At 38.3% G+C, this 22,310-nt stretch overlaps 1 protein-coding gene across 11 annotated transcripts in view; it reads right to left on the bottom strand.

Annotated features, from left to right (window-relative positions):
• CHL1 (cell adhesion molecule L1 like) overlaps nt 1-22,310 on the bottom strand; it is a 209,574-nt gene that overhangs the window by 179,559 nt on the left and 7,705 nt on the right. For 6 of the 11 annotated variants that reach the window (XM_055380956.2, XM_055380959.2, XM_055380961.2 and 3 more), the window contains exon 2: nt 14,867-14,981. The exons of the other annotated variants lie outside the window; for them this stretch is intronic. The gene's annotated coding sequence lies outside the window, so the exon portion shown is untranslated. The remainder of the gene's footprint in view (nt 1-14,866; nt 14,982-22,310) is intronic. 11 annotated transcript variants of the gene reach the window in all.

Genomic DNA, 22,310 nt, shown 5'->3' with positions numbered 1-22,310 from the left:
TGTATATATAATATTCTATTATATAATATATAAGTATATATATAATATTCTATTATATAATATATAAGTATATATATAATATTCTATCATATAATATATAAGTATATATATATAATATTCTATTATATAATATATAATAAAATACAGCATTTTCAGCCTGGCATGGTGGCTCATGCCTGTAATCCTACTTTGGGATCCGCACTTTGGGAGGCCGAAGCAGGCGGATCACATGACACCAGGAGCTCAACATTAGCGTGGCCAACATGGTAAAACCCCGTCTCTACTAAAAATATAAAAAATTAGCTGGGCATAGTGGTGCATGCCTGTAGTCCCAGCTACTCAGGAGGCTGAGGCACGAGAATCACTTGAACCTGAAGGTGGAGGTTGCAGTGAGCTGAGATCGTGCCTCTGCACTCTGTCCTGGGTGATGGAACGAGACTCTCTCAAAAAAAGTTAAGATTAACGTTTTTTTTTTTTAGACAGAGTCTCATTCTGTCACCTGGGCTGAAGTGCAATGGCGCTATCTCGGCTCACTGCAACCTCCGTCTCCTGGGTTCAAGTGATTCTCCTGCCTCAGCCTCCCGAGTAGCTGGAACTACAGGTGCGTGCCACCACACCTGGCTAATTTTTTGAATTTTTAGTAGAGACAGGTTTTCAGAGTTAGCCAGGATGGCCTCAATCTCCTGACCTCGTGATCTGCCCACCTCAGCCTCCCAAAGTGCTGGGATTACAGGCGTGAGCCACCATGCCTGGCCATAACCTATTCTTAACTATTCCTCTCTTGATTTTACACATCTAGAAAAGTACAATTATTGTTTAGTTCCTGGACAGTGGTGGTTTTGTGTGTGTGTGTGACTATAAGTGTGTGTATACGTGTGTGTAAGTAATTGAACTGTGTTTGAGCCAGCTTTCACTTTTGCTTCAAGAGTTGTCTCATAAAGAAATATAAAGATGTGTTTTAACAATTAATTCTTAATTCTCACATACTATTCTCATGCTTGAGGAAAGTAAACATTAACCCAAGTTCTACCTTATTGGATGTCTCTCTAATTTGTATTCATTTTCAAACTTCAAAACGTTTAAATATGCTGTATAACTCTAAGGATCAAATAAAGGACAGTTTGTGCAACATTCATCACTTATTGTTTGTCTATTAATCATCTACATACTGAGGTAGACTGTACACTCTCTGAGGGTAGAGGTCATTCTGAGTTGCTCATAATTGTTCCTAAACATAACAGAAAATGTGTTACATACTCAGTGGGCAATAATTATATGTCGAATGAATAAAAGATTCATTAACATAATCCTCTAGTCTGTAAGTACCTAACACAATCTTTTTGAGTTCTTTTTGAGATGGAGTCTCACTCTGTCACTCAGGCTGGAGTGCAGTGGCGAGATCTTGGCTTACTGCAACCTCTGCCTCCTGAGTTCAAGTGTTCTCCCGCCCGGCCTCCTGAGTAGCTGGGATTACAGGCATGTGCCACCATACCTGGCTAATTTTTCTGTTTTTAGTAGAGATGGGGTGTCACCATGTTGGCCAGGCTGGTCTTGAACTCTCGACCTTAGGTGATCTGCACGCCTCGGCCTCCCAAAGTGCTGGGATTATAGGCATGAGCCATTGCACCTGGCTTTGAGTCCTTTTAATTGATATTTTCCACTTTTCTATCCTAGCAAACCCTCCATTTGATGTAGCTAACATGGAAGCTACCTTTGCAAAATTATGACAATAAGTGTATTAGGCCATTCTTGCATTGCTATAAAGAAATACCTGAGACCGGGTAATTTATAAAGAAAAGAGTTTTCATTGGCTCATGGTTCTTCAAGCTATACAAGCATGGCACTGGCATCTGCTTGGCTTCTGGGTGAGCATTAGGGAGTTTTTACTCATGGTAGAAGGCAAAGTTGGAGCAGGCACACCATATGGTGGAAGCAGAAGCTAGAGAGAGACTTAGTTGGGGAGGAGCCACCTACTTTTAAACAACCAGATCTCATGAGTACTCACTCTCTATCATAAGGACAGCACCAGGCCATACGGGATCTGTTCCCATGACCCAAACACCTCTCCTACCAGGCCTAATCTCGAACATTGGGGATTACATTTCAACGTTACATTTGGCGGAGATATATATTCAAACTATATCAAAGAGAAATCTGACATAGCTGACTCCATCTTGCTTCTCAACTCCAAGCTGTCCTTGGTCATTCCTCGACATAGGCCAAGCTATCTTTGGGAGAAATTTAGTTTATAGTTTAACTTTAAAACAAGGATAAAAATAGCCCTTCCACAAACTACTCCCTCCTTGTTCAGGGACCAAAACCACCTTTGTAAAAGTAATAAAAGGCCACAAGACTAGGATTATGGGAGGGGCCTGAACTCTATTAGGATGTAGGTATAGTTAAACAATAACCAGCCATTGTGCCAGAGGTTACAAGATTTGTAACCTTCCCAATTGCTCCTATAGGTAACATCATTATTGTGAAAACCTAAGATTAGTCTTTGAGGTATTTTTCAGACTCTTGCATTTGGGCAGGCCAGCTGACTCCACCGGGATCTGTGACTCATACCAAGGAACTAATTCAACCGGTCCTGGAGCTCCCACCCAAGAACTGACTTCATGTAAGAAGACAGCTTTGACCCCTATGATTTCATCCCTGCCCCAACCTATCAGCATTTCCCATTCCCTAGCCCCCTGCCTACCAAACTATCCTGGAAAAACCTTAGCCTCTGAGCTTTCAGAGATGCTGATCTGAGTAATAATAAATCCAGTCCTTCTGCTTGGCTGGGCCTGCAATTATTAAACTCTTTTTCTACTGTAATACCGCTGTCTCAGTGAATTTGCCCTATCCATGCAGTGGGCAAGAAGAACCTGTTGGACAATTATAATACAATTTTTGATAGTTCACATGGATCTAATATTAACAACTGCAGTAAATACATAACAAGTCTATATGCCAAAGTAATAATTTATTTAATAATTGCAACAACCTTCTGAGATAGGTCTTATTCTTTATTCCTTATACAGTTACAGTTCTGACAATGTGCCAAAACTGACCACATTCTGAATAGTAAATTACTCCAAGAATAAAAGATGGTATAGTCCTCACACAAAAGTTATCTTACCTCCATAAGATAATATTTAGAGGATGTTTATCTTCTAATATTAACTTCATAGTGCAAATTTGTATTCCTATAACACTTCACTTAAGTATCATTGTTTTATATCAGATAGGGATAGTGATGGGTGATGACACTTCACCCAAATGTCACTTAATTTTATGGATATTTCAACCAGAGAAGAGTTTAAAGGGTGGAGCAACTGATTAAAATAATAACCCCAAAGATGTTCGTGTCCTAGTTGCTAGGACCTGAGAATATTACCTTACATTGGAAATAGGACTTTGCAAATGTGAGTAAGGTGATTCAGGATTTTGAGAGGGAGATATTGTCCTGGATTATGTGGGTGGGCCAATGTATAACAAGTGTCTTTACACAAGAGAAGCTGGAGGGTCAGAATCTGAAAAGATGTTTTGAGGACAGAGCCCAGAAAGAAAGGAAAATTGGAAGATGCTATACTGCTGGCTATAAAAATGAAGGATGGCACTAAAAAAACACAGAGAATTTCACCCCAAAATATGGTTCCCTGGATGTGATGAATACTTTGAATTAAAATCCCTTAGAAATCAATATGCGTTAGAAGAGACTTTTCCCCATCTTCATAAAAATAGGATGGATCCACAAAAAAAAAAAAATTGTTTTTCCTTCCCTTCCCTGTTATCTCATTATCTATTTCAAGACAGGAGTGAAAGAATGTATTCAGAACTGGCACAGCCTTTCTACAAAATAGTGCCTGTCTCTGAAGTTCATTCAACTTCCAAATCACTTACAAGTCCATCTATTCGTTTTCCCAAGGATCCATTTACTTTTCCCTAGTAATCATGTAATGTCCGTCAAAGGAATTACCTATATTTCCCATCTACCCCCGCTCTTCTGAAAGGAGGTTATATAAGTGTTTGGGTTTGATTGGGTAATTAGGTAATCACTCTGTGATTCTCCGCATGCATATGGTTAAATAAATTTTACGCTTTCTTCTTATTAACATGCCTTATTGTGGCTTTATTTTTCAGCAAACCATCCAAGGGCAAGAGGGCAGCTTCCCCTGAGCTCCAACAGGACCGTGAGCTAGAGTGCAAGTGGCATCTAGAAGCTAAAAAAAAGGCAAGTAAACAGATTCTCCCCTAGAGCTTCTAGAAAGATACAGCCCTGCTGCCACCTTGATTTTAGGACTTCTAAACTTCAGATCTCTAACAGAAAAAGGTATGTTGGTTTAAGCCACTAAATTTAAGGAACTTGGTTATTACCATAATGGGAAACTAGTACAAGTAATATAGCATAGAAATGTGTAGTTAAGAACTTCCATTTTAATTTTGGGGACCAATATTTTGTACTTCTTTTTAGTTCATACAAAATATATGCTGCCTTTATTCTAATTACTTTGTAAGGAGATGAAGTGATATTATATTCATAAGCCTGAGTTAAAAGCATGCTGCTTCTTACAGAAACCTAAGTCATAAAATCAAACTTACGTCTTAAATGTAGTTATATTTTTACTGAACACACACAATATTTTTATAAATTGAGTCAATAAAGTACTAAGGCACAATGGATTAATATCTTGGACAAGTTTAGGTGTAGCATCTATGTTCTTATTAACTTAATACTAAATTAATGATTTAAAGTTTTCAGTGGTGTGCACGTCTATATTTCAATGGTAAGAACACACAGAACTGATAAGAACGTTGGAAGGATTATATGAAATGCCAAGTACTGTTGATGCATAAGTCCTTGAATGCCTGTTAAGTACGGGGGTATTGCTCATGCGAATTCCCTCTACTTTTCCTCTTTTAAGGAACTAATTGGGTTGACTTTTTGTCTGGTCTTTCACAAGGACCATGATATTAAAAGTAAAAGGGATGAGATTTCTCTTAGATCTAAGCAAATGATTCTTTGAATAAGTTTAGGGTCTGCTACACATAAACACTCTAATAGGCTCACCTTTTAATCTGGAGCTGAAACAAAAGTTGATATCGATCTTCTGTGATAGTACTTGAACAACTGAGGGCTCAAAATGCACTGATTACTATAGTCTTAATTTTACAATGATGATTAGTGTCAATGAAAAGAGTCAAATTCTGTAAAATATTTGATGATATTTATTCCGAGCCACACGAGTGACCATGGCCCATGACACAGCTTCAGGAGATCCTGAGAACACGTGCCCAAGGTGGTCGGGCTACAGCTTGGTTTTAACCATTTTAAGGAGACATAAGACATCAATAAGTGCATGAAACATGTACATTGGTTCATTCTGGAAAGGTGAGACAACTCAAAGTGGGTGAGTGTGGGATTTCAGGTCATACGTGGATTCAAAGATTTTCTAATTGGCAACTAGTCCAAGGAGTTTATCTAAAGACCTGGAATCGATTAGAAGGGAGTGTCTTGGTTAAGATAAGGATGGTTGTGGAGACCAAGGTTCTATCCAGATGAGGCCTCCAGGTAGTAGGCTTCAGAGACAATTGATTGTAAATGTTTATCAGACTTACGAAGGTGTGGGTTAAAACATGTTCAACTTTACTAGCTGATGTGAAATTCCTCCTCTAAAAGGAGGTTATGCCACTTTCCACTCACACCAACAGAGCATGAGCGTTCTCATTTCCTGACACCTTCACAAGATTCTGTACTACATATTTTCATTGTTGTAGTCTAATAAATGATAACATTTTCTCATTGTGAGTCTTTTTTGTGATGGGATCTCACTATGTTGCCCAAGCTGGAGTGCAGTGGCTACTCACAGGTGCAATTATAGCATTCTACATGCATAGATGTAAAATCCTTTGAATGTGAGGACTTCTTTGCTTATCTGTGGTGGCATGACAGATATCACAAAAATTATGCATGGACCTTTTTTTTTAAAAAAAAAACTCATCAGCTATCGTTAGTGTTAGTGTATTTTATGTGTGGCTCAAGACAATTCTTCTTCTTCCAATGTGGCCCAGGGTAGTCAAAAGGTTGGACACCCATGCTACAGCCTCGAATTTCCAGGCTCGAGAGATCCTTCCACCTCAGCCTCCTGAGTAGCTGGAACTACAGGTGCATACCACCACTCCTGACTTCACTGTAATGTTTAAAATCAGATCATTGAAGGTTTAATTTACATACATCACAATAACCAAATTTGTAAAGGTACAATTCAATGAATATTGACAAAGGTAGACGGAGTATTAATATCACCACAATCAACACACAGTATTCCCATCATGTCAGTCGTCAACCACCCTCACCAGTCTTTAAAAACAATGATTCTATTGCTATCCCTTCAATTTCACCTTTTCCAAAATATCGTATAAATGAAATCCCACAGTATGTAACTTTCTTTCACCTAGCATAATGCTTTTAAGAGTCATTTATTTTGTTGCATATATCAGTAGTCCATTCCTTTTAGATACTAAGTATTATTCAATGATATAGATGAACTATTGTTTCACTGTGATTTCAATGTGCATTTCCCTGACTATTCATGAGGTTGTCTATCTTAGTAAGTATTTTGGCCATTTGAGTTTTTTTCTGAAATGTGTTCTCTTTTTTAAAAAACTTTCATTTTAAGTTCAGGGGTACATGTGCCAGTTTGTTACACAGGTAAACCTGTGTTATGTGGGTTTGTTGTACAGACTATTTCGTTAAGCCTAGTTCCCATTAGTTATTTTTTCTGATCCTCTCCCTCCTCCCACCCTCCACCTTCAAGTAGGCCCCAGTGTGTGTTGTTCTCCTCTAAGTGTTCATGTTTTCTCATCACTTAGCTTCCACTTATAAGTGAGAAGATGCAGTATTTGGTTTTCCTGCATTAGGTCCTGCATTAGTTTGCTAAGGATAATAGCCTCCAGCTCCATCCACGTCCATGCAAAGGACATGATCTCATTCTTTTTTGATGGCTGCATAATAGTCCATGGTGCATATGTACTACATTTCCTTTATCCAGTCTGTTATTGATGTCATTGATGGGCATTTAGGTTGATTTTATGTCTTTGCTATTGTGAATAGTGCTGCAATGAACATACATATGAGTGTGTCTTTTTAACATAATGTAAAAATTTATATTCCTTTGGGAATATATATAGTAATGGGATTGCAGGATTGAGTGGTATTTCTGTCTTCAGGTCTTTGAGGAGTCACCACACTGTCTTCTACAACCGTTGACCTAATTTACACCCCCCCAACAGTGTACTTTCTCTTCCTTTTTCTCCACACAACCTCACCTGCATCTTTTATTTTTTGACCTTTTTTTTTTTGACAGAGTCTCACTCTGTCGCCCAGGCTGGAGTGCAGTGGCATGATCTCGGCTCACTGCAAGCCCCACCTCCCGGGTTCATGCCATTCTCCTGCCTCAGCCTCTGGAGTAGCTGGGACTACAGGTGCCCGCCACCATGCCTGGCTAATTTTTTTGTATTTTTTATTTAGAGACGGGGTTTCACCGTGTTAGCCAGGACGGTCTCGATCTCCTGACTTCGTGATCCGCCCATCTTGGCCTCCCAAAGTGCTGGGATTACAGGTGTGAGCCAGTGCGCCCGGCCTACTTTTTGACTTTTTAATTATAACCATTCTGACCGGTGGGAAATGGTATCTCATTGTGGTTTTGATTTGCATGAAACGTGTTCTCTTTCTTTGCTCATTTTTCCTTTCTGTTGTCTTTTTCCTCATAAATTTAAAAAAGTATTATTTTGTTCTTTATGTCATTCTTTATATCACCAATAAATCATATCATTTCACATAGATTTGAAAGTTAGCATCCAAAGCTCAAACTTTAATTTTTATAGAAGAAGAACACATTTAGCAGCACTTGACATCATTAGTATATGGGCCAAAACTTAGGGCAGGAATTTGTGCTAAAGTCAACATAATTTATTTTCTATTCAGTAAACCTTTCAATGATCAAACGATTCCTTCTTTGGAAAAGAGGACGTGGGTAACATCTTCTCTACTGACTTGAGGAAACTTAAATATGATACACGAAAATATAGTAAGGAAAAAGATATCCAAAATCCATTTGATACCATTATCATGCCATTTTAATCAACACACATCATGCTTATGATCAATAATTGAATGGAAGGGGTCTTTCATCTTCTAAAACATAACTGCTGTAAGAATTAATAAGCAGGTTCTGTCAGTGCAGAAAGTATTCAGGAATTCTTTCTGCAAGAGCACACCCTCATCCAATCCAGAAGCTCACAAAATTTCACCCATCCCAGCCCTGAGGTCTTTTGGAAATCACCCACCCACTCTGCTATTAAGAAGCCTGAAAATACATATCTTAAACCTTGTCATCTCACAACTGCTTATTCTTTGATTGTTTCCTATGGAGGTTTCCTGTGCAGGGGCTGTGGGTTATAATTTACAACAGCCCCCAAAGCACCCATATCATCTTAATAGAAGTACAATAAATAAAATAATAAAACAGCCTTGCTCATAAAATCCCCTTTATCACACCCTCATTCAAGCCTAAGCTGTTCTTATCTCGCTTGTGGAATACCAACTGGTCCTCCTCTCCATTGCAATCTACTCTGCATGCAACAGCCAAGGTTTGTTTTGTTTGTATATATACATATATATACATATAGACACAAATTACATCAACTAGCTTAACTGTTGGAATTCCTTTGAAGTTCCTATACTGCACTTAAATCCATATTGTTGTCCATGACCTACAAGGCCTTATGTGATCTGCCCTAAGCTCACCTTGTGCCAGCTGGTTTCTCCCACACTCACTGCACTGCAGGTTCTAGCCTTCTGTCCATTCCAGATCGGGCCAAATTGATTCCTCCACACCCCGCCTCTCCACTTGCTTCCCCTCTGCCGGGAACTCTGCTCTTCTGGCTCTTTTCCTGTTTGCCTTCTTCCCTTTCTGGCTCAGCGTGAAAGGCACCTTCTCAGATAATCCTTTCTAAAGTAAGTTTCTCCTCCTATTTTTTTTCTATCACAGTCCTTTGTTTCTTTCCCGTAAAGATTTTACGTGTTTACTCATTTATTGGCTAACATTCTTAGTAATGGCAACTCTGGGAGGGCAGGAAATCTATCTCCCTCACAGTGCCTGGGATTTGTTCGCAGCTCAATAAATATTTGATGCATGAATAAATGAACCAATGGCTTCTTAGAATCAGAGCTACACATGCACACACACGTATACACATACACCCTTTGCTTGGAGAGACCTGTTTTCTTTCCCTGTTTTGTATCTGGGAGCACAGCTACAACCCCATGGGTAATTTTTTTTCTGATATTGTTCTTTTTTCAGCATGAATCTATTAATAATCAAACCAAATTATTCAGGAATTGCACAGAAGGTAATTTCTTCCCCAACGCACACAGGACCAAAGGGTGGGGGAAAATCAAGCTACTGAAAATTTCCTTCCCCTGCAGACTTTTAAACTGCTAATCAGCACAAGCAGCTTGTAGCAGACTGAGCACAAAAGGTTGCTGAAATGGCACATAACTAATTCCAGGTGATTTAATATCTTATGCTGCCTTAGTGAAAATATTGACAAAGAAGAACCACATGATTTGGAGTTTTTCTGCACTGCTGAATTCAGTGTTAGCTTCTGAGCCTCTATCATGGCATTTCCATATATCAGCATTGCTTAAGGAAGTAAGTCTGGGTGTGCCATCCAGAAACCACTGCCAAATTGGAGAAATGCTAGTTTTCTGTTGTGATTAGCCATATTTAGCAGCCTCTCTTAAAAATGTAGAGTTCACTTTGGCCATGGCATCATATGCCCACAGAAGAAATAAGTCTACCAAATATATTGCCAATACCCATGGGTAGTTGGCAGTGATAGGAGAAATTTGAAGTTCAGATACTTTTGGTAAAGCCACATCTCACACAAGACATCTGTAAGCACAGACTTTTTTTAATAGACAGGGTTGGTGTAGAGTTGACTCTCCTAGGGTTCAAAGGCTAGTCTTTCATTCCTAAAAGTATTCTGGTACAATGTTTCAGAATTAACTCTCAGCTTTATGAAAGAAAATGTTCATTTTAATTCTTCTGATCACATTAGAAAGAATACACAAAAGTGAAGAGACTTTTTCAATTGTCACATAAGAATGTCAAAGTTAAAATCACAGGACAACAAAAAGGAAAGAGAAAACTATAATACTTAGAATTATTCTGTTAAACACCCTTAAAGATATAGTTTCTGGTTTTTTGAGCCCAAACTGCAAATACCAGTAAGACAATATCCCCCATAGCACTTCAATTTAAAATTGTGCCATCAAGACATCAGCTTTAAAATACTATCTGATTAGTTTTATCCGTTTGAAATACAGTGGTATTTTTTACACATCATTTTTTGTTTACATTTTTGCCATATTTTGGCAGCTAGGTTTGTATCACATTTTCTTATATTTAAAATATTCCTAATAACATATATGTTCTTACTCAGAACATTCATTATGCCAATTTCCAATGGTGTAGGCTTGCAGTTGGCAAATTTGATGAAACTGACTGATTTGTGGAACCAGTAAATAAAACACTAGTGGAAATGCTGAAAGTGAAAAAATTCAGAAATCACAAAATGGTAAACTCAGAAATAAATTTCACTATTGAATCATTCAAAAGATACAATGTATCTTTCCCAAAAGTCAGGTTGTAAAGCTCTTGAAAGAGATGCTTCAATGCACAGAGCCATTTTATAATTAATCACCTAGCATGTAGCCAAGAAATAGATGTCACTTTGTAATGCAAAAAAAAAAAGAGCAAACGCATGACAATTTTTGAATTGTGTTTTTAATTGATACGCAATAAGTATACACATCTATGAAGTACATCATAATGATGGGATACATGTATACATTGGCTTTAGCATATCCAATCCTGAAACATTATTTCTTTGTGGTGAGAACTCAGGATCCTCTATTCTAGTTATTTGGAGATACAAACTATAATACTGTTTACTATAGTCACCCAACTATGCTATAGAACACCAGAACTTATTTCTCCTGTCTAACTGTAATTTTATGTCATTGACCAATCTCTTCCTATCCTCCCCTCCTTGATACATTCCGGAGTCACTAATAACTCTGTACTTTTGTGACATCAGCTTTTTCAGACTCCACAAATGAGTGAGAACGTGGGATATTAGTCTTCCTGTGCCTTGCTTATTTCACTTAGCATATTGTCCTCTAGATTCATCCATGTTACCACAATGACAGGATTTCGTTCTTATTATGGCTGAGTACTATTCAATTGTGTATATATACACCATATTTTCTTTATTCATCTGTTGATGGACACTTAGGTTGATTCTATATCTTGGCTATTGTAAATAATGCTGCAATCAACATGGGAATCTCTTCAACATAGTATCTCGTCAGCATATTACTTTCAGGTTTTCATTTTGCTAGCATGAGAATGTATAGCCTAAGAGAATGGATTCAACACAATTGATGTGATGAAGATTTGTGTGTGTGTGTGTGTGTGTGTGTGTGCGTGCGCACATGCTAGGCATTTAAATTCTCAGCTTTATAGTCTCTAAATTATGCCTTGTCACTGTTATCTCATTAGGCATACATAATTAATCTTTTCAAGGAATAATTCCAGAAGACAGAGTTATAATATTTCACATCACTCTAACTATTGCTTTATACTCTCTCATAACATGAGGACTTATTCCTATTGAACTTTTAATAAGTTATATCTTCTGTATTTGTAGATATAAGTGAAAAATCTACAGCACTCATAGAGAGGGATACATTACGTAAGGGCTATCAGAAGTAAGGACATCTACTACTAATTAATACCAAGGGTATTCATGTCTATATCTTTCTAAAAAGTGAAGTTTCTTAAAATTATAAATGTAATTAAAATGCAATGTGCAAAATAGATTTAACAAGTCAAGTCAATTATTTAAGCATTTCCGTGGCCAATAAGAAAATAATATTGATAACGTAGCACGTAACACTGATGTCTCTTAAAAAATGTAGGAAATATTTTCACTTGAAAAATGTAGGAAGGTTACATGAATACAAGAGTTAAAAGATCTGATATTTCATAATCAGATCCTAATATTTGAAGTCATTATTACTTTTCTCTTTTTTTGTTTCACATGCATATTATGTCTAGAGAATAGCCTTACCTGAGTGCCTAGGACTGAAAACCAGGCCCTAGAAGGGATCAGTGGATGGAATTAGCAGTACTCTGAAACATAGAGAAGAAACTAACCCAGCTGAAAAGTAAGGAAGGAGCTCTGTTTTTCTGCTGGGATCAGCTAATTTCTTGGTCATCTCATAATCGAAAAGCACCTCAATAGATTATTGGCACCAAAGAGCCCTATGATGATGCTGGATATCACTGCCTTCCTCAATCTTTCTGTGAAGCGATTAAGCAAGCATTAGGTTGACTCCCCAAATGTAGTTGTAGTAAAGGTATCCATATTCCACCTATGTTTGGCTTTCTCTAACCTGACTCAAATTAGGGAGGGCTCTTGTTTTATGTGAGGAAGTCTTTCAGAACTTGAGACAGGTATTTAAATCACATTTTTTTCACATCAGAAAGTTTTTTCAAATGGTACTAGATTATGAACATGTGGAAAATATTGCTAAAAATTAATTGCTCATTAAATTGGGCTTGAACACTTATTTTGCTTCAGAGAAATAATCATTGCAATTGAATGTCTTCTTTGCAATGCAATTTCTTCTTTGCTTTCCAAATTCTACCTCTTTCCTAATAACTTTTAACAGTGCACAAGCTGGAAATAGTCTTTCTCTATTCTAATCTCCCATAAAACATTATCTATACATTCCTATGGCATTTTTCATCCTCTATTTTGCATTATACTTGAGTGAGTTCTTTAATTAGATTGGAGGCTCACAACACTTTGAGAGTTCCAGACCTCAGAAAAGGCATTTAGGTCTATTTTAATATTTTATGGGCGTATATTCAGTGGTAACAGTAAGCAACTTCAGGCCAGAAACTGTATCTATTTCATCTTGGAATTCATCTATCCAGCAGTGATTTTCACTCAGCAGGAACTTCATAAATTTTCATTTAATGTTCATATGTGGGAACAAAACTGGAGAAGGAAAGAGGAGGAGCATGATGAATTTTTCTTAGGGGTGGTTATACCCTCCTTGAGTTAGACTGCATCTCCTTGAACAGTCTATCAGCGCTGAAATGATCCTAGATGTGTTCTGAGCAGGACATAGGTGAACGCATCATGGGAATCACATTCCCTGTGAATTATTTTTCAATTCTTCTTACTATAAAAAGTTGAAAGTCTCAAGTAGGTGTTAATAGAACATTAATAACAATTTAACTTTTCTAATCTCCCTATTTTATAAGAGAGAGCAGGGTTCAAGCCCAGAGTCTGGGGCAGGCACAAATATCTACCTAAAATGCAATCACTTCAAGTTGCTTTCATCATAGTAACGTTTGCTCTTACTTTTCATTGTTTGCCGTTGACACTGGTGTTTCATTTAAGGTAATAAATAAAACCTTCATTTTAAGTTAGTGTATTTTGTTAGTAAGCCAGTTAAAATCTTAAGTGAATTAGAATTTGGCACAAAGATATTACACAAGTATTGAAGATGGTGAGTTTAGGGGAATGTCTTCTCAGAGAATTGGAGACTGTCAAATGGCTGGTTGTTTTAAGAAGAAAAGACAGCAGGAACTGTGTGTGAAAAGACAGGAGCTTTGAGAAGACAAGAGCAGTGAGCTGTTGAGTCAAAGGAGAGGGTCTCTAAGGATACAGGGACGGAGAGGGGAATAATGAAGGCTGACTCCAGCTGAAAGTGGAAACGAAGTGTGACAGTTACTTGGCCTGCAAAGCAGTAGGGAGCCAGGGGAAATTTTTAGGAAGTAAGTGACATCATGGTCAAAGTGACAAGCAAGAAAGGGGATTTTAGCGGTGACTGTAGATCTTAGTGGAGAAGAGTGACTGTTCGAGGCAGAAATCCAGTGAAGGAAAGGTTGCAGGGGTCTAGTGATTAGAAGGCTGAACAAGGAATTTTCCAGAATGGTTAGTGAAGAAATAAATCTCAGTGTATTGAGGGGAAAGTTGAAGCAGGCTTTATGGTAGTGTAAAAGCAGACAAAGGACATACATAGAGTACAGGAAATGGTAAACGGCTAAAGCAAGACTGGTGAACAGTCTTGCTTTATTGCCTGATCATAATAAAAATGTATTATGCTATATAAAAATAGACTATGGAAACATCTGAGAATTGTTTGGGTTCCAGAACCCCCAACAAGTTTTTTTTAATGCAAACTCATTGTAGAAACCTCAGTTTATTACCACCCTTCTCAGCTCATTCTCACCACCAGCCTCTACCACTCTGCATTTGTTTTCCTGAAATCTAAAACGGCAGAATTTAACATATATAACATTTTAGGTTATGTCATGTAAAAATAAAACTTGTCCAGAAGATTGAATTTTCTGAATAAGTAACTTTTTATCGGTGGCTAAATGACTTGTCATTAAAATAACTTAAGACAAAATCAGACATCCGAGTTCCAGTTCCACTCCCACACGTTTGTTCCATTGGTTCCACTGAACTTCGCTAAACAGGACTGATACCTGTCTTGCTTAAATAGCTAGTTACTGCAAGTATCAAATTAAATAATATATAGACATTGTATCTTTCATTCAAAAGCAATTTATAGTATTACCAATATAGAACTAAATTCATCATAGCACAGCATTTTGGGGTTGTGTATATCGCATTTTGCCTGTTGAAGTGTTTTTGAAATATGAAAACTACGGTGCAATACTTTATAAGTGCTTTTTGGCAAGACTGTGAGGGGAAAACATCTACTCACGTTTGTCAGAAGGATGGGATAATGCTTCAGAGGTAGAAGAATGATAGTATGTATGGTTCCTAAGCGCGGAGAGAAAAATGGCTAAGCCACAGAAGGAAGAACGTGATGGTAGGATCTGGAGAAACAGAGAAGTAGAAGCAATGAGAGCACAAATTGAACCCACACCAGACATGGCAGCAGTTTTTCATCCACTTTCAGAGAGAATTTGGAGAGGAATAAGTAGCTCAAGAAAGCTCTACTGCTGTCTATCCTCACCCTGCATCCTACTCTGTGCTCTCATAACACTGCAGGAAGATGTGAGAATAATGGTACTAGCCACACGCTAGTCTCCTTTCCATTTGCTTTTGAGAGTTATAGGTATAGGAGCTCTGCAGCCTGATGTATCATCATTATTTCAGGGCAGAAAGCCTGCTTCCTTTTCCATTTGTGGCTGTAATCAATAAATGGAAGGAAATACAGGAGCTCTTTTCTCTCCCTCCTCAAGAGTGAAGCCTTGAGTAATCTAGTCAGTTCCTTGTTTCCTGACATTTGGGGTTCACCGTGGCCCTTTTGACTCTGCTAAGATACTCCTGGTTCTCTTAAACCCAAGTCACTTCCCAGATAAATGGAAAAGAGTAAGGATAAACCTAAATAGATCAGAGGAGAAAAGCATCCGAAAAGCCCGCCCTGCTAAAGAATCTTAGCCAACAGTATTCTCAGCCAACTGGACGCCTCCTTCCTCTCGCTTTTATTCTCGCTCCAGACAAAGCCAGGGCACTTCAGCCTTGCCAAAGTTCACTCTCACATCACTCTTCTTTCTCACAGTCATGTGGGCCTAAGATCTCTAGGAAGTGTCGGGAGGGGAAAGGAGTGTTCCCTTGGAACAGAGGGCTCCATATTTCTCTAGGAAGTGTCGGGAGGGAAAGGAGTGTTCCCTTGGAACAGAGGGCTCCATATTTTTCCCTCTTTGTAAGCAGTCACATGGTGAGTGAATGGTGTATCACAATGGGTTTAATAATTCTGTTAATTAGCATGTCTTTCTTAATTAGTATTTCTTGCTACCTTGTCTGCTAGAAGTTGAGTGTGAGTTTCCTTTGAATCTGAACGGTCTGAGGACTAGCCTTTAAGTTTCCAAGTTAGATTTTTAAAGCCCTGAATCACTGTGTGAAAAGTCCAGTGACATTTCTGGAAGGACCAGGAGAGAGGCCCTGTGACTACTTGGACAGAAAGAGGGGCCCAGCTGAGCTCAGCCCTCCTTGCCAGTGCATCGGTCATGTGAGAGAAGCCATCCTGGGGCCACCAGCCCACCCCAGCCACTCTCTGAGACACCACCATATGACCTCAGTTGTCACCAAATGGGGCAGAAGAAACCACCCAGCGGAGCCCTGCCTAAATTCCTCACCTACAATTCATGAGATTTCATAAAATGTCTGTTGTTTGAAGTTACTGTTTAAAGGTATGAGTTAGTTTGTCATTCAGTGATAGGTAAGTGGAAAAATGTGCCTTCACATTTTACACAAATTGTTACTTTGCTACATTCAGAATATTTTTCATCATTTCTCCTCTTAGCTACACACAAGCTTTCAGGTACTTTTCTTCCCAATAACAAACAGCTTATGTATATCCCTACAGATACCCCAAGAATCTCATAATGCAAAACACATATCTATTGAGGTCTTAAACAGTTTTAAGCCATATGGTGAATTCCCCATACACTATTAAACAAAACAAATGATGAAAATAGCATGAGCTCAACTTCAAAAGTCAATGGAATGGTGATGGTATTTACAAAACAGTCTCCCTAAGTGATAGTAATAAAAAGTATACTCTGTGGCAAACTTGGAATGGGCAATACAAAATCCTATCTGTAAATAACGGCACCTACCTTGGATCATTATTAGTGCATTGTTTGTAAAAGAAACCATTTAAAAGATTTGGGTTCTGTTCAATGAGAACACTTGGACACAGGGTGGGGAACATCACACACGGGGCCTGTCGTGGGGTGGCAGCGGAGGGGAGCTAACATTAGGAGATGTACCTAATGCTAAACGACGAGTTAATGAGTGCAGCACACCAACATGGCACATGTATACATATGTAACAAACCTGCACGTTGTGCACATGTACCCTAAAACTTGAAGTATAATAATGATAAAAAAAAGATTAGGGTTCTGTTAAGAATTTGTATTTAACATTATTGAACAACTAGACCACTAGGAAGGATTGGTTCCATAAGATTTTCAGATAAATGATCTGAACTCCTATAGGTGGTATGTCAATTTATTTTTTATTTTAAAATAATTTCTTAATGACTCAAGATCACCCATATAGTCATTTCTGAGTTGTCTTTTTCTAGTCTTTCTATCCCTCTCTCTTGCTGAAGAAATATTAAATGTAACTTCTTTTGTCTTAGAATGAATTTGCAAAATTTCCCTCATCTGCTCCAACTTGCAGTTTATACTTTGTCATCTGCTGAAATAATATAATTATGCATATTAGAATGGTTCTAAATTAAGAGCAAATAGTCACTGAATTAGGAAGATCTTTCCATAATCAAGTGTTTACATTTTAGTGAATTTTTGCCAAGAAAGAGATCTAGGTTGCTTTGAGGCTTCTTTTGTCCAACTTTTAGATATTGGCCTAGCATTTGAATACCTGAAGTAGCTGTTGAAAGCTGAGACATCTCATTATAGTCATTTATTAACTTTATATTTTTTTTACTTTTATTTGCAGTACTGAAATAGCATCAGAGGAAAATAAGCATTGTTTTGGCAATACGTGAGAAATATTTACACTACCCTGTACCATCTGATATTTTAGGACATCTATATAGATCAAAATAAATCAGATTGAAAGGATTTAATATCATATAATGATAACAGTAATTACTAACTAAGAAACTATCCTGTATAATTCAAGGTCTCCAGTTTTATTTTTTAATACTTTTGGACATGGGATAGCTGCAGAATTACCTCCATTTTCCACTTCGGTTTTAGGAGTTAGTTGTGAACCCCACCCTCACGCAGGTACACACATAAAACCACCCAAATGAACCAGTTTCATTAATGGTACCATATTCAAATAACCAAAACGGATACTGGAATGCAATCTTCAAAGATAATAAACCGCAATGTAAATCTGGTTGAATAAAGGCCTAGAACCAAGCCTTCCACTCCCTTCATAAGGCACAGAAACAAAAGTGTAGCCCAACTAGTCTCCCACTGAGGATATAGTCTAGCTTTCTGCCGAGACAATCAAACAACCCAAACCTAATATTTCAATGAACTTGGGAAATGATGACACACACCTTTCTGTCTCTCCTCACCAGTTCTGAATTTGGAGGGGCAAAGGAAGTGGAATGCATGCTTAATTGAGGCAGTAAATACTAGGCTGTGGCAGATTGTTTTACTGTTAAATACAGCAATGGGTTTTTAATGGCTGCTGTCCAAAATTACACTGCAGAGAAAATGGTTTATTAGTAATAATAATAGCTGGCACCTTTATCTTCAAAGCACTTTATAAATATTAGCTCATTAATCCTCCAACTGCCACTGGGAGGCAGCAGTCAATGTTTCTTTCCTCAGTTTACAGCTGGTGAAACAGGAAAACAGAAGCTCATAACAAGTTTTCAAAAGAAGGTCTTGTGTATGGAGATCAATTTCTGATCCAAACCACTCATACCAGTTTTTATACTTGATTGGATGGCATTCATTCTGATGACTGCCAGCTCTTTTTTTGAGGGGACAGTGGTTAAGGTCAAATCCAATTTATTTGAACTTGACTCAGAAGTGTGCATGAGTTGCACCTGAATTGCTCAATGCTTGGTCCTTTAATGTTATTTCAAGCAAATAAATTGTGTTCAAAATCTATTCAGCCCAAATCAATTACAAGCAGAATCTTGTATGCATGGGAAGAGCAGACTGTTGAAACCCTTTGAAATTTGCTCCTCTGAGAATTGCTAGAGGTCACGAAGAAAATGGGGTCAAGGTCAAATTTAAACAGGCTTGTTTTGGCTATCTTTATCCATTCACTCAGATCTTCTTTATGGAAAACAGTATATGTCTCAAATTAGTGAACAATAACAAACAACCCAATATAGCCTATCATTCATGCAGATATAGGTGATAGATGTTAAAATCGTTATTGCCTATATGTTTACCCTTGTGGGCAGTGTTTTCAGTTTTTTGCCATTGTATAATGCCTTAAGCATTCTTTACATCTTTAAATTTTAATCAAATGCATGAATTCTCCACTATGTCATCAGATGCATTTTACAGAACAAGTTAGAAAAATCCTTGAATTTACAACACAGAAATAAACTTACTTCTTGAGAAGCCAAGCTGTGTATTCCAGAGAAGCAGGTATGGGTCAAACAAAAGCTTTATAGAAAAGCCATTGTGTATAATCCGAGGAAGTGGGATCTCCTGTCTAGCCAAAGCAGGAAACAAACTTATTCTTGCCACTTTCTAGTACACAAAAAGGAGCCTTTTGGAGCCACTCAGCATCTGAGAATGCTATTTATATTATGCATATTTTAAAAATACATGAACATTTGCTGGTAAATATCCCAAACAAAAAACTCAAAAATCTCTTAAAACTCCCAAATATATTGGCTGTGCCTGAAATAGAGTTGCCTTTTTTTCTTCTAAAGCCTTATCTTTATTGACGGCTGCTAATAAAGACAGCGCCATCATTATGATCGGTGTCATTTTCAGGCCGTTTTCAAGAACAGCAGTGCTGAGATATGGCATCTGCCATTGCCAACGATTTCTATTTTAATCTGGAATAGCAGATACTCACACCTTTGTGGAAATTCCAACCGTGAAATGCAATTGGTTACATATAATGCCCAGAAGTGAGGGAAATCCGTGCGTATTCATATCATAGAGTATCAGAAACATTTCTGCCAAGAAATAAACAATGATAATGAGGGTGAAGTTTCATTTGTACATATAATGATGCCCAGGGTCTGGTACAGGAAGAGTCAGAGCATCAGATGCTTATATGACTTGATTTTGGAGAGAACACAAATGTCTCCTCCCTGTAACCTCCAACTCCTGGGCTCAAATGATCCTCCCACCTCAGCCTCCCAAGTAGCTGGGACTACAGGCATGCCCTACCACACCTGGCTAATTTTTATTTTTATTTATTTATATATTTTTTGTAGACATGGAGTCTTGCTATGTTGCTGGTCTTGAACTCCTGGCCTCAAGTGATCCTCCAGCCTCAGCCCCCCAAAGTTGCATTAAGATTTTTTTTTAAGACAGTCTCCCTCTGTCACCCAGGCTGGAGTGCAGTGGTGCAATCTAGGCTCACTGCACCCTCCGCCTCCTGGGTTCAGGTGATTCTCCTGCCTCAGCCTCCTGAGTAGCTGGGATTACAGGCATGCCATCATGCCCAGCTAATTTTTGTATTTTTGGTAGAGACGAAGTTTCACCATGTTGGCCAGGCTGGCCTCAAACTCCTGACCTCAAGTGATCCACCCGTCTCAGCCTCCCAAAGTGCTGGGATTACAGGCTTGCACCACTACGCCTGGCAGGTTTGAAAACCTCATATTTAATGCCACCATTCCTGGAATAGGTATGCATTATCATCTAATACCTCAGTAGGATTCCTTTATGTCTACTTTTCCACAAATGGATAATGGAACACAGAACAGGTAAGTTTGGATGGATGACAGGAAAGAGTGTTAGTCCATAGTGAAGACCACAGCTGGAGAATCCTGCTAATCAAGGGGGCACTGCTGGGGCTGGAAATCAGATACTTCTGAGTTTGAATTCTGACTCTGGTACTGCAAGACATATTGTGTGACACTGGACAAGGACCCTTCTGTGTCTGCATCGCCCAGCTTACAATGGGTGTTATAATAGTACTTTCCTCAAATCACTGATGTGGAGTTGCAAAACACTTAATAAACACTTGATAAATGATCAATGGTGGCTATTTAAGTATCTGCCTGGCTCAGTTTCAGTCCTGCTTCTAGCACAAAGTGGTGATCAATAAAAGCTTTTTATAATGACTGGTCACAATGCCCCACAGGACCCACACATACACGTGCGCACGCACGCGCACACACACAAACACACACACACACACACACACACACACACACACAAACATAAGAACATGTATTATAGAATTCAGGATGCTTTGGAAAAGTCTATCTCCCTATCTTTGGCCAGGACTACGTTCAACTCTCAAAATATAACTGGTAACATTTTCAATTTTTCCCCTAGACAGCTCTCAGTTTATACAGTGACTCTAGATTTCCTTAAAAAACAATTCACTATCAGTTATACAATGTTGCTCTTTTCTTCCAAAAAGGAAATCTGGGCTGTGTAAGGTGGCTCAGGCCTGTAATCCCAGTACTTTGAGAGGGGCAGGTGGGAGAATCGCCTAAGGCCAGGAGTTTGAAACCAGCCTGGACAACATAGTGAAACCTCACCTTCACAAAAAAAAATTTAAAAATTAGCCAGACATGATGGTGCCCATCTGTAGTCCCAGCACTTTGGGAGGCTGAGGTGAGAGAATAACTTGAGCCCAGGAGTTCGAGGTTGCAGTGAGCGATGACCGTACCACTGTACTCCAGCGCTCCAGCCTGGGCAACAGAGCCAGACACTATCTCCAAAAAAAAAAAAAGAAGGAAAGAAAGAAAGAAAAAGGAAAAAGAAAACCTGAAAGCAATAGAGGGGGCTATGAACTGGGTTACAAATTAGGATATCCCAGATGATTTAATTCTAATTTTCACTGCTGCAGGCGGTGTGGTGGAATAGAGGTAAAGCTGACTACTTGACCTTGCATTAGTTTTTTTCATCTATAAAATGGGCTAACAACCTGTTTCTTTTTGTTCACTACATTATTGTAAAAGTCAGATGAGATGACATGGAAAAATTTTCTAAAAAGCATAAAGCACTCAAATAATGCAAGACATTATGATTTTTTTTAAATAGAAATCTTCAGAGGCAATCTTCTGAATGGATGGAAATGCAGCATCCAGTATCAGTCTTGGAAAAGGTCAGTATTTATGTTCCCCCTGAACCTTTTGCACATGAGATGTGTTATTTCTTTTGAACATAACCAATATGTAAGGCATCCCATAATAAGCTAATATTCTGTCACTTTACAGTTTTTAGCAAGATTTTCAATGCAATAAAAAACCGAACTTCCAACAACTCTAACAGCAACAGATCATCAAAATCCCCACATTCCTTTTATCCACTTACATTCTATTACTCTGGGAAATACATCTCTTAGTCCCTGGAAATAAAAATTCCTCACATTAGGATGCAACCAGTGCATTCTGGTCTATTCCTTCATCGTCCTTGTTCTGATACAACTATAACAAAGAAGAAGGATACTTCCTCCAAAGATCCAGGCATCCAGGTTACATGAGTTTCAGCTGCCAGACTGACATTTGAGTGTATCTCCGCTTTCCCAGGCATCATAACTACAATCCCTCCCAGGA

Source organism: Gorilla gorilla, chromosome 2, assembly GCF_029281585.2.
Source record: "Gorilla gorilla gorilla isolate KB3781 chromosome 2, NHGRI_mGorGor1-v2.1_pri, whole genome shotgun sequence".
NCBI lineage: Eukaryota > Metazoa > Chordata > Mammalia > Primates > Hominidae > Gorilla > Gorilla gorilla.
Note: the sequence above shows the minus strand (reverse complement) of the source record. Positions and strands in the feature narration are given on the sequence as shown.